Below are 11,382 nucleotides of genomic sequence, written 5' to 3' on the forward strand. Positions count from 1 at the left end.
CAATATAGTGGTTTGAAAACAGATTGTGTCTTTGCTGTGAAGTGTCATCAAAAAATCTATTGACCATTTAATCAGTGTCTGCCATATGGATAAGCACAGAATGTTGATCAAAAGATCTTAAAGAAAAATGGTTTTGTGTCAGCTACATTAAACACTTAGCTCTGACTGAGTTCCTGGAATAAGATGCAAAATGCATTCTAACACTGTCTCCCCTCTCAGGACTATGTCCTCAAACCGGTTACCTGACCATTATCCAACCAACACTTCTACAATCTGGGACACAATGACTGCAACATAAACTATTGTGTAAAGTTATACTGTTGATGTTTACAGTGTCTCTCTTGATAGTTCTTCTGATATGCTTGCTGATTGACAGAGGTCTATTACTAAGCCAATACTCAAAACACAAATCAAATCAAATCAAATCACATTGATTTATATAGCCCTTCGTACATCAGCTGATATCTCAAAGTGCTGTACAGAAACCCAGCCTAAAACCCCAAACAGCAAGCAATGCAGGTGTAGAAGCACGGTGGCTAGGAAAAACTCCCTAGAAAGGCCAAAACCTAGGAAGAAACCTAGAGACCAGGCTATGTGGGGTGGCCAGTCCTCTTCTGGCTGTGCCGGGTGGAGATTATAACAGAACATGGCCAAGATGTTCAAATGTTCATAAATGACCAGCATGGTCGAATAATAATAAGGCATAACAGTTGAAACTGGAGCAGCAGCACGGTCAGGTGGACTGGGGACAGCAAGGAGTCATCATGTCAGGTAGTCCTGGGGCATGGTCCTAGGGCTCAGGTCAGTTGAAACTGGAGCAGCAGGCCAGAAAGAGATAGAGAGACAGAGAGAATAACCCATCTAAAATACGAATTTTAACCAGAATATTTTATCTATATTTTATCTCCCTATGCAGTTTTATTTGGTTATCAAAATGTTTTATGACAAAAGGTGCCTTCATAATAAAAGTAAAATAAAATTAGTACAGTAAGTGGCGGAAATGCAATTTTCCAGTCACACAGCGGAAGTAGGCCGCTGTGTTATTCATAGTTAGATAGAGGACTCATCTTTATATCTGTACCATTGTAGTGTCTGTGACAGCTGTACCATTGTAGTGTCTGTGACAGCTGTACCATTGTAGTTTCTGTGACAGCTGCACCATTGTAGTGTCTGTGACAGCTGTACCATTGTAGTGTCTGTGACAGCTGTACCATTGTAGTTTCTGTGACAGCTGTACCATTGTAGTTTCTGTGACAGCTGTACCATTGTAGTTTCTGTGACAGCTGTACCATTGTAGTGTCTGTGACAGCTGTACCATTGTAGTGTCTGTGACAGCTGTACCATTGTAGTTTCTGTGACAGCTGTACCATTGTAGTTTCTGTGACAGCTGTACCATTGTAGTTTCTGTGACAGCTGTACCATTGTAGTGTCTGTGACAGCTGTACCATTGTAGTGTCTGTGACAGCTGTACCATTGTAGTGTCTGTGACAGCATTGGCAGTGGCATTGAGGCTATCTCCATTTTCAATTAGTCAATTTTCTTTTTCAAGATAGGCTGATCCCTCCTGATGACCCAGTTGGACAAGACTCCAACAGGGTCACCAGGAGGGATCAGCCAATGAAGTTGGAAGAGTTGACTAGATTAAAACGATGGAAGCCCTCAATGGCGCTGCCCATTTTAATTGGCCTTTTGGCCACTGGATGCCTCTATCATTCTCTATGGTGTTGTTTACATCTGCACCACATGTTGTGCACCATATCAGTGATCAGTATATAATGACGAGATGCTCATGTCTCCTCCCTGAGTCGTTGTCCCAAAGCGGGAAGACAGGCGAAAAGCTTAGGTCCAAAATAAAACCATAGAAACGCATTGGGTTTATTCTGGACAGATTTTGTCGAGAGTGAAACATATCACTTCGTTTCTTCCTCTCTGACCATACATACCAAGGGTTTCCACTAGATAGCACAGCCACAAAGTCAGAATATTCTTATGATGACGTAAAAGTTAATGAAAACAAAAATATGCTTTTTGTTATTAATTTTAGCAGTGTGGTTAAGGTTAGGGTTGGGTTTCAAATAACATTTTATTTTACGATCAATTGTAGAATTAGGCGGGTTTTATGACTTTGTGGTGTGGTAACTATTGACGAACCCCATACCGCAGTGGTTGTTTGGAAACTCTGCGAGAATCGAAAGAGGCTGTAGTAGTGAATGAGATTATGCTGGGTCCCAGCCCATTCGGGAGTGACCGGGAATAAAATAGTAGACCAGGTAGCCAAAAGGGCTTTAAAACAAGATATAATTTATATTCTTGCTCCATTGGGTTATGATTGATGTGTGGCAGAAGAGATAGGACTCAGAGCGCAAGGGCCAGCATTTATATGCCTTCCAAAGAAAGGTTGGTGGGCGAAGATTCAAGGGTCAGATTAGGAAGGAAGAGGTGGTGTTTTCTCGGTTGCGTCTATGACATTGTACATTGAACTCTTCATTATATTTGGTTAGCAAGCATGTGAAGGGTTTGTGTATGGTTGATGAAACAGTGAAGCAACACTACATATTAGTTTGTTTCTGTGTACCATTGGTTGCTTGCTTTCTTATTGGATAAATTAGGCCTAGCACACGTGTCACTATAGCTATCTGTTATTTTGCATACGTCTTAGCTAGTATCAAACCACAAGCCTACAGTGATTTAGAATACATTATTGTACATATTGTGTCATCATAGTTATCTATTCCCTATTTTCCTTCCAGACCTTCAGCAGCTCAGTTGCGCTCTGACTGCAGAGGAGTTTCCCCCTGAGCAGCAGCACTGTGAGCAGTAGTGGAGCCCCAGTCTGGGGCAGGAGGACCCAGAGCCCATAGAGATTAAAAAGGAACGGGAGCTCAGGACCAGTCAGGAGGAAGAGCAGCTTTAAGAACTGGAGTCCGACACCATAGAGCAGTGTTTCCCAACCCTGGTTCTCTAGTACCCCCAACAGTACACATGTTCATTGTAGCCCTGGCCAAACACACCTCATTCAACTAATTGAGGGCTTGGTGATGAGTTGACAAGTTTAATCAGGTGTGCTTGGCCAGGGTTACAATACAAATGTGTACTGTTGGGGGTACTCGAGGACCAAGGTTGGGAAACCTTCCCATAAAGTTCATATTCATTACTCCATGTGTGAAAGTGACTGTGGCCTGGACCCACCATAGCCCTTACATCAATACCAAACCCAAGCTATGGAGAACAGAGAGAGGAACTGTCTACCCACTAATACAACTATCAAACAGAACCTGATGCAAAGCGGAGAATCAGAACCAAACTGTGAAGAAGTGAAATGTTAGAGTTAAAGCTTCACAAATCAAAGATAGCACAGGCAAAGAAAGGACAAAGCTCCCATGTCTCTTCTGGCATCAGGAAAAGCAGTAGGCCTGAAGTGCCATTCTGGGCATACACAGCGGAGGGATCGCACAGGTGTCCTGTATGCAGTAAATGCTTTATGCAAGCAAGTCTTTTACAAAAGTATAAAATAATAAATGCTGGAAAGAAACAAAACCAATGCAATGTTTGTGGCAAATGCTTCCACAATACAGGAAACCTGCAAAAGCATATGTTGATTAACACTAAACAGATCATATAGGTGCAAAGAATGTGGCAAATGCTTCAGACAACAACAAGGCTTGAAAACACACATAATGATTCACACAGGGGAGAAATTATATACAGTAGGTGCAATGATTGTGGCAAATGTTTCAACCGAAAATCACATTTGGAGTGGCATGTGAAGACACACAGGAGAGAAATAATTTAAGTGCACATGCTCAACCAATCATCCACCAGATAATTCACAATAGAGAGAAACCATATCAGTGTGAAGTATGTGGCCAAAGCTTTACTCAACGTCAAAGCCTAATAATGCATATGAGGAGACACACTGGGCAGAGACCATACAAGTACACATTGTGTGGAAAATGCTTTAAATCAACCAATAAACAAGCGTCCCACCAGCCACTTCATACTGTAGAGAAACCATATGTGTGAATAATATGGTAAATACCTCAAATGAGAGCCTGACATTGCATATGATGATTCACAAAGGGGAAAGACCACATAAGGACTATTTTTTTGGAAATGTCTTTCTAACAAAAGGTGAATGAAACGATCACCAGTGAATGCACACTAGAGATAAATTATATCATATCATAATATGGTCAAAACACTGTCATGGGGGTACTCGAGGACCAAGGTTGGGAAACCCTCCCATAGAGTTCATATTCATTACTCCATGTGTGAAAGTGACTGTGGCCTGGACCCACCATAGCCCTTACATCAATACCAAACCCAAGCTATGGAGAACAGAGAGAGGAACTGTCTACCCACTAATACAACTATCAAACAGAACCTGATACTTGTGAAATATATTGCGTTATTTTATGGCTGGTTATGACACCTACATAAGAATGGCAAAACCTACCACAGAAGGTAAAACATTCCATTACACCATAAACATACTGTTGACAAGTAGGCTATGGTGTAATGGAATGTTTTACCTTGTGTGGTACGTTTTGCCACTCTTATGTAGGTGTCATTATCAGCCATAAAATAACGCAATACACTGTAGGTCACAACAGGTGTAAATATATTTGTCATGACAGTGTTATGACCATATTTTGACAGGTTATGACAAGTTATGTCAGGTGTTATTGTCACGCCCTGACCTTAGATATCTCTGTTTTCTTTATATTTTGGTTAGGTCAGGGTGTGACTAGAGTCAGGGTAAGTTCGTTTTTGTATTGTCCTGGGTTTTTGTATGTCTAGGGTTGTTATGGGTCTAGGGGTTTTTGTATTTCTATGTTGGCCTGATATAGTTCTCAATCAGAGACAGCTGTTTATCGTTGTCTCTGATTGGGGATCATATTTAGGTAGCCATTTTCCCTTTGGTGTTTGTGGGATCTTGTCTATGTGTAGTTGCCTGTCAGCACTCGTTTGTATAGCTTCACGTGTTGTTTTGTTATTTTGTTAGTTTGTTCAGTGTTTCATTCTTTAAATAAATAAGAATGTACACATACCACGCTGCGCCTTGGTCCTATCCTTATGATGAATGTGACAGTTATGACATTATGACATGGTTATGACAGTGTCCTAAAGTGTTATGATGCTGGGTATCAAGGAAAGTGTTGGTATTAATTGATCAGTTAACTGCTCAGAGCACTTGCACCCACATTCTTACACACTAAAGTATGTCATGGACCATTGAAATGCAAGACCTAACCAACACTTACAATCTGCTAACACACAAGTCACGCTAACACACAAATCTGCTAACACACAAGTCAGTTTCTTATTATTATTATTATTATTTAACTACTGGAATTGTGTATGTGACCTGGCCATGGGACCACACAAAGCCTGACAAGCAGCCTACCCATCCCTCCACATACATACATTGTCTGCTACTCCTACAGATACGTTGTGCAGCTTGGGTTTATTTGGTCCTAATAGAATAAAGTAGAGGTTAACAAATCTGCATTGCCTTGGCCACCACTTAAACTTGAGCTCCACACAATAAATAAATCCAAAGCATTATTTGACTTAGCATGAACCTAACACGCTAGGTGGCAGTATGGCACAAACTGAATTTGGGAAACACGGATCTAAAATACATTTGATATGTGAAAATGTGTGGTAAGTGTTCTTATCTCCAATGAGTGCAAACTACTGACAAGTCTTGCATGAACCAAATTGGGACCCTAGCCTGAATGCAGACATTTTGCCAATCTTTCATAATGCTGCAACATGTGAAACCAAAGTGCTTGTCTGTGTAAAGAATTGTCTATTTTCTTATTCTTGTGTCCTTTTGGTGTATTCAAGTGTCACTAAATAGTAAAGTGAGATCTTGATCTGCACCAGTGTTTTCAAAGGTAAATCATTTTTACCATTGGTACCAAACTCTGCAATTCTTATCTTCTCATTGACAAAACGTCAGCTTTATTAGTGCAGATTGTGGATTCTATCAATGTAATTGTCTGCATACTTTGCAATCACCCATATTGTTTTTGTAAATATATACATAATTTCAAATATATTTTCCTTTCTTATTTTCCCCTAACCCTCCCCTAATTGGAGTAAACTAATGTACAACAATACTTAGGCTTCTACTTCCAGTTTATACAGTACCAGTCAAAGGTTTGGACACCTACTCATTCAAGGGTTTTTCTTTATTTTCACTATTTTCTACATTGTAGAGTAATAGTGAAGACACCAAAACTATGAAATACTGTAACACATATGGAATCATGTAGTAACAAAAAAGTGTTAAACAAATCAAAATATGTTTTATATTTGAGATTCTTCAAAGTAGCCACCGTTTGCCTTGATGACAAGCTTTGCACACTCTGGCATTCCTGCAACCAGCTTTGAGGTAGTCACCTGGAATGCATTTCAATTAACAGGTGTGCCATGTTTAAAGTTCATTTGTGGAATGTATTTCCTTTTTAATGTGTTGGAGCCAATCAGTTGTGTTGTGACAAGGTAGGGGTGGTATACAGAAGATAGCCCTATTTAGTAAAAAACCAAGTCCATATTATTTAAAGAACAGCTCAAATAAGCAAAGAGAAATGACAGTCCATTACTTTAAAGACATGAAGGTCAGTCAATCTGGAAAATGTAAAAAAAAACATAATGTTTCTTCAAGTGCAGTCACAAAAACCATCAAGCGCTATAGTGAAACTGGCTCTCATGAGAACCGCAAAAGGAAGAGGATAAGTTCGAGTTAACAGCCTTAGAAATTGCAGCCCAAATAAATGCATCACAGAGATCAAGTAAGATATCAACTAGTCAGAGGAGACTGCGTGAATCAGGCCTTCATAGTCGAATTGCTGCAAAGAAACCACTACTAAAAGGACACCAATAAGAAGAAGAATCTTGCTTGGGCCAAGAAACACGAGCAATGGACAATAGACCAGTGAAAATCTGTCCTTTGGTCTGATGAGTCCAAATTTGAGATTGTTGGTCCAACCGTGCGTCTTTGTGATACGCAGAGTAGGTGAATGGATGATCTCTGTATGCGTGGTTCCCACTGTGAAGCATGGAGGAAGAGGTGTGATGGTGTAGGGGTTCTTTGCTGGTGACTGTAGGTGATTTATTTAGAATTCAAGGCACAGTTAACCAGCATGGCTACCACAGCATTCTGCAGCAATACACCATCCCATCTGGTTTGCACTTAGTGGTACTATCATTTGTTTTTCAACAGGACAATGACCGAAAACACACCTCCAGGCTGTGTAAGGGCTATTTGACCAAGAAGGAGAGTGATGGAGTGCTGCATCAGATGACCTGGTCTCCACAATCCCCCGACCTCAACCCAATTGAGATGGTTTGGGCCACAGAGAAAAGGAAAAGCAGCCAACAAGTGCTCAGCATATGTGGGAACTCCTTCAAGACTGTTGGAAAAGCATTCCTCATGAAGCTGGTTGAGAGAAGACCAAGAGTGTGCAAAGCTGTCAAAGGCAAAGGGTGGTTTCTTTGAAGAATCTAAACTAGATTTAGGTTTGTTTACCACTTTATGTACTACATGACTCCATATGAGTTATTTGATAGATTTGATGTCTTCACTATTATTCTACAATGTAGAAAATAGTAAAAATAAAGAAAACCCCTTGAATGAGTAGGTGTCCAAATTTGACTGGTACTGTACATACTATATACATTTTACAAAGAGAATATGTTACATGAGTTGTCTTTTGTTTGTTTTTAGTCCCAGCCGTCAGCTACCCTCAACTCCTCCAATCTATTTCTGAAGACCATCCAGTTGAGTTCGAGCTGACATATTTTTCCCACTGTGCTGTTCCACAAAAGTTCTGAACCTTTCTATTCTCATAGTTTCTACATATTGTAAATTAAAGATAACTCTTAGCACAAATTATATTGATTGATTTGACTATGACTTTTCAAAAATCACCCAGCATTGCTATTTGTATTGCTATTTGCTCCAAGTAAATGTTGCATTTTTGGCCATTCCTGAACAATAATACAGAAAAATAAGCTACATATGGGCAGTACCAAAACAAGTGATCTCATGATTCTGTCTCTACGCAACAAAATCTGCAGAGGACGGTTGTATCCCCCATATATAACACATTGGTTGCAATCATTTTTTATAATGATTTAAATTAAAAAACACAAGTGTTGAATCCGCCGTCATTTTGTGTATCAGTTCATAAACCATGTGCCATGGAATTGGTACATGGGAAATCTCCTTCCAACTATTTTGCAACCTGTATGGCACAGCAGTCTGTTTTTTGGTCCTTAAATTAAACTGGAATAATTTAGCACAATTTTCGTTAACCAATTGGTCTTTAATGCAGGATTTATTACCTTCCCCTTGCCTCCATTTTTGCAGTAATGCTGCAATCAGTTGGTTGTAATTTGACAGAGCAGGCATTTCCATATTTTTGTTAACTGCATGTGACATAACTCCACCAGTCCTACTGATATAATTTACAAAGACTACAGTAAAAAAATATATATAACTTTTTACTTGATCAATTAGTATATTTGAGTTTAACCACAATGTTTGTTCTGTAATTTCTGGTGGATTAGAGTGAAATTGCAACTAGCTTTCTATGGCGATATTTCGGAGATTATTTAATTTTCAAATACAGTGCCTGCAGAAAGTATTCAGACCCCTTGACTTTTGTTATGTTACAGCGTTATTCTAAAATGTATTAAATAATGTTTTCCCCTCATCAATCTATACACACACACACACACATACACACAATACCTCATAATAAAAAGGAAAAAATACATTTCTGAATATTTTCTCATTTATAAAAAATGAAACTGAAATCACATTTACATAAGTATTCAGACCCTTTACTCAGTACTTTGTTGAAGCACCTTTGGCAGTGATTAAAGCATCAAGTCTTCTTGGGTATGACGCTATAAGCTTGGCACACCTGTATTTGGGGAGTTTCTCCTATTCTTCTCTGAAGATCCTATCAAGCTTTGTGAGGTTAGATGGGAGCGTTGCTGCACAGCTATTTTCAGGTCTCTCCAGAGATGTTTGATCAGGTTCAAGTCCGGGCTCTGGCTGGGCCACTCAAAGACAAATTACGGACTCCTCTTTAAATCTGCGTATTCCTCCAAAGCTCAGTTGTCCTGAGTCTGCACAACTCTGCCAGGACCTAGGATCAAGAGAGACACTCAAGTGTTTTAGTACTATATCTCTTGACACAATGATGAAAATAATCATGGCCTCTAAACCTTCAAGCTGCATACTGGACCCTATTCCAACTAAACTACTGAAAGAGCTGCTTCCTGTGCTTGGCCCTCCTATGTTGAACATAATGAACGGCTCTCTATCCACCGGATGTGTACCAAACTCACTAAAAGTGGCAGTAATAAAGCCTCTCTTGAAAAAGCCAAACATTGACCCAGAAAATATAAAAAACCATTGGCCTATATTGAATCTTCCATTCCTCTCAAGATTTTTAGAAAAAGCTGTTGCACAGCAACTCACTGCCTTCCTGAAAATAAACAATGTATACGAAATGCTTCAGTCTGGTTTTAGACCCCATCATAGCACTGAGACTGCACTTGTGAAGGTGGTAAATGGCCTTTTAATGGCGACAGACCGAGGCTCTGCATCTGTCCTCGTGCTCCTAGACCTTAGTGCTGCTTTTGATACCATCGATCACCACATTCTTTTTGAGAGATTGGAAACCCAAATTGGTCTACACAGACAAGTTCTGGACTGGTTTAGATCTTATCTGTCGGAAAGATATCAGTTTGTCTCTGTGAATGGTTTGTCCTCTGACAAATCAACTGTAAATTTCGGTGTTCCTCAAGGTTCCGTTTTAGGACCACTATTGTTTTCACTTTATATTTTACCTCTTGGGGATGTCATTCGAAAACATAATGTTAACTTTCACTGCTATGCGGATGACACACAGCTGTACATTTCAATGAAACATGGTGAAGCCCCAAAATTGCCCTCGCCTGTGTTTCAGACATAAGGAAGTGGATGGCTGCAAATGTTCTACTTTTAAACTCGGACAAAACAGAGATGCTTGTTTTAGGTCCCAAGAAACAAAGAGATCTTCTGTTGAATCTGACAATTAATCTTGATGGTTGTACAGTCGTCTCAGATAAAACTGTGAAGGACCTCTACGTTACTCTGGACCCTAATCTCTCTTTTGACGAACATATCAAGACTGTTTCAAGGACAGCTTTTTTCCATCTACGTAACATTGCAAAAATCAGAAACTTTCTGTCCAAAAAGGATGCAGAAAAATTAATCCATGCTTTTGTTACTTCTAGGTTAGACTACTGCAATGCTTTACTTTCCGGCTACCCGGATAAAGCACTAAATAAACATAATTTAGTGCTAAATACGGCTGCTAGAATCCTGACTAGAACCAACAAATTTGATCATATTACTCCAGTGCTAGCCTCCCTACACTGGCTTCCTGTTAAGGCAAGGTCTGATTTCAAGGTTTTACTGCTATCCTACAAAGCATTACATGGGCTTGCTCCTACCTATCTTTCTGATTTGGTCCTGCCGTACATACCTACACGTACGCTACGGTCACAAGACGCAGGCCTTCTAATTGTGCCAAGAATTTCTAAGCCAACAGCTGGAGGCAGGGCTTTCTCCTATAGAGCTCCATTTTTATGGAATGGTCTGCCTACCCATGTGAGAGACGCAGACTCGGTCTCAACCTTTAAGTCTTTACTGAAAACTCATCTCTTCAGTGGGTCATATGATTGAGTGTAGTCTGGCCCAGGAGTGTGAAGGTGAACGGAAAGGCTCTGGAGCAACAAACCGCCCTTGCTGTCTCTGCCTGGCCGGTTCCCCTCTCTCCACTGGGATTCTCTGCCTCTAACCCTATTACAGGGGCTGAGTCACTGGCTTACTGGTGCTCTTTCATGCCGTCCCTAGGAGGGGTGCGTCACTTGAGTGGGTTGAGTCACTGACGTGTTCTTCCTGTCTGGGTTGGCGCCCCCCCTTGGGTTGTGCCGTGGCGGAGATCTTTGTGGGCTATACTCGGCATTGTCTCAGGATGGTAAGTTGGTGGTTGAAGATATCCCTCTAGTGGTGTGGGGGCTGTGCTCTGGCAAAGTGAGGGGGGTTATATCCTTCCTGTTTTGCCCTGTCCGGGGGTATCATCGGATGGGGCCACAGTGTCTCCTGACCCCTCCTGTCTCAGCCTCTAGTATTTATGCTGCAGTAGTTTGTGTCGGGGGGCTAGGGTCAGTATGTTATCTGGAGTACTTCTCCTGTCTTATCCGGTGTCCTGTGTGAATTTAAGTATGCTCTCTCTAATTCTCTCTTTCTCTCTTTCTTTCTCTCTCTCGGAGGACCTGAGCCCTAGGACCATGTCTCAGGACTAACTG

The sequence above is a fragment of the Oncorhynchus mykiss genome, chromosome 7, assembly GCF_013265735.2.
Source record: "Oncorhynchus mykiss isolate Arlee chromosome 7, USDA_OmykA_1.1, whole genome shotgun sequence".
NCBI lineage: Eukaryota > Metazoa > Chordata > Actinopteri > Salmoniformes > Salmonidae > Oncorhynchus > Oncorhynchus mykiss.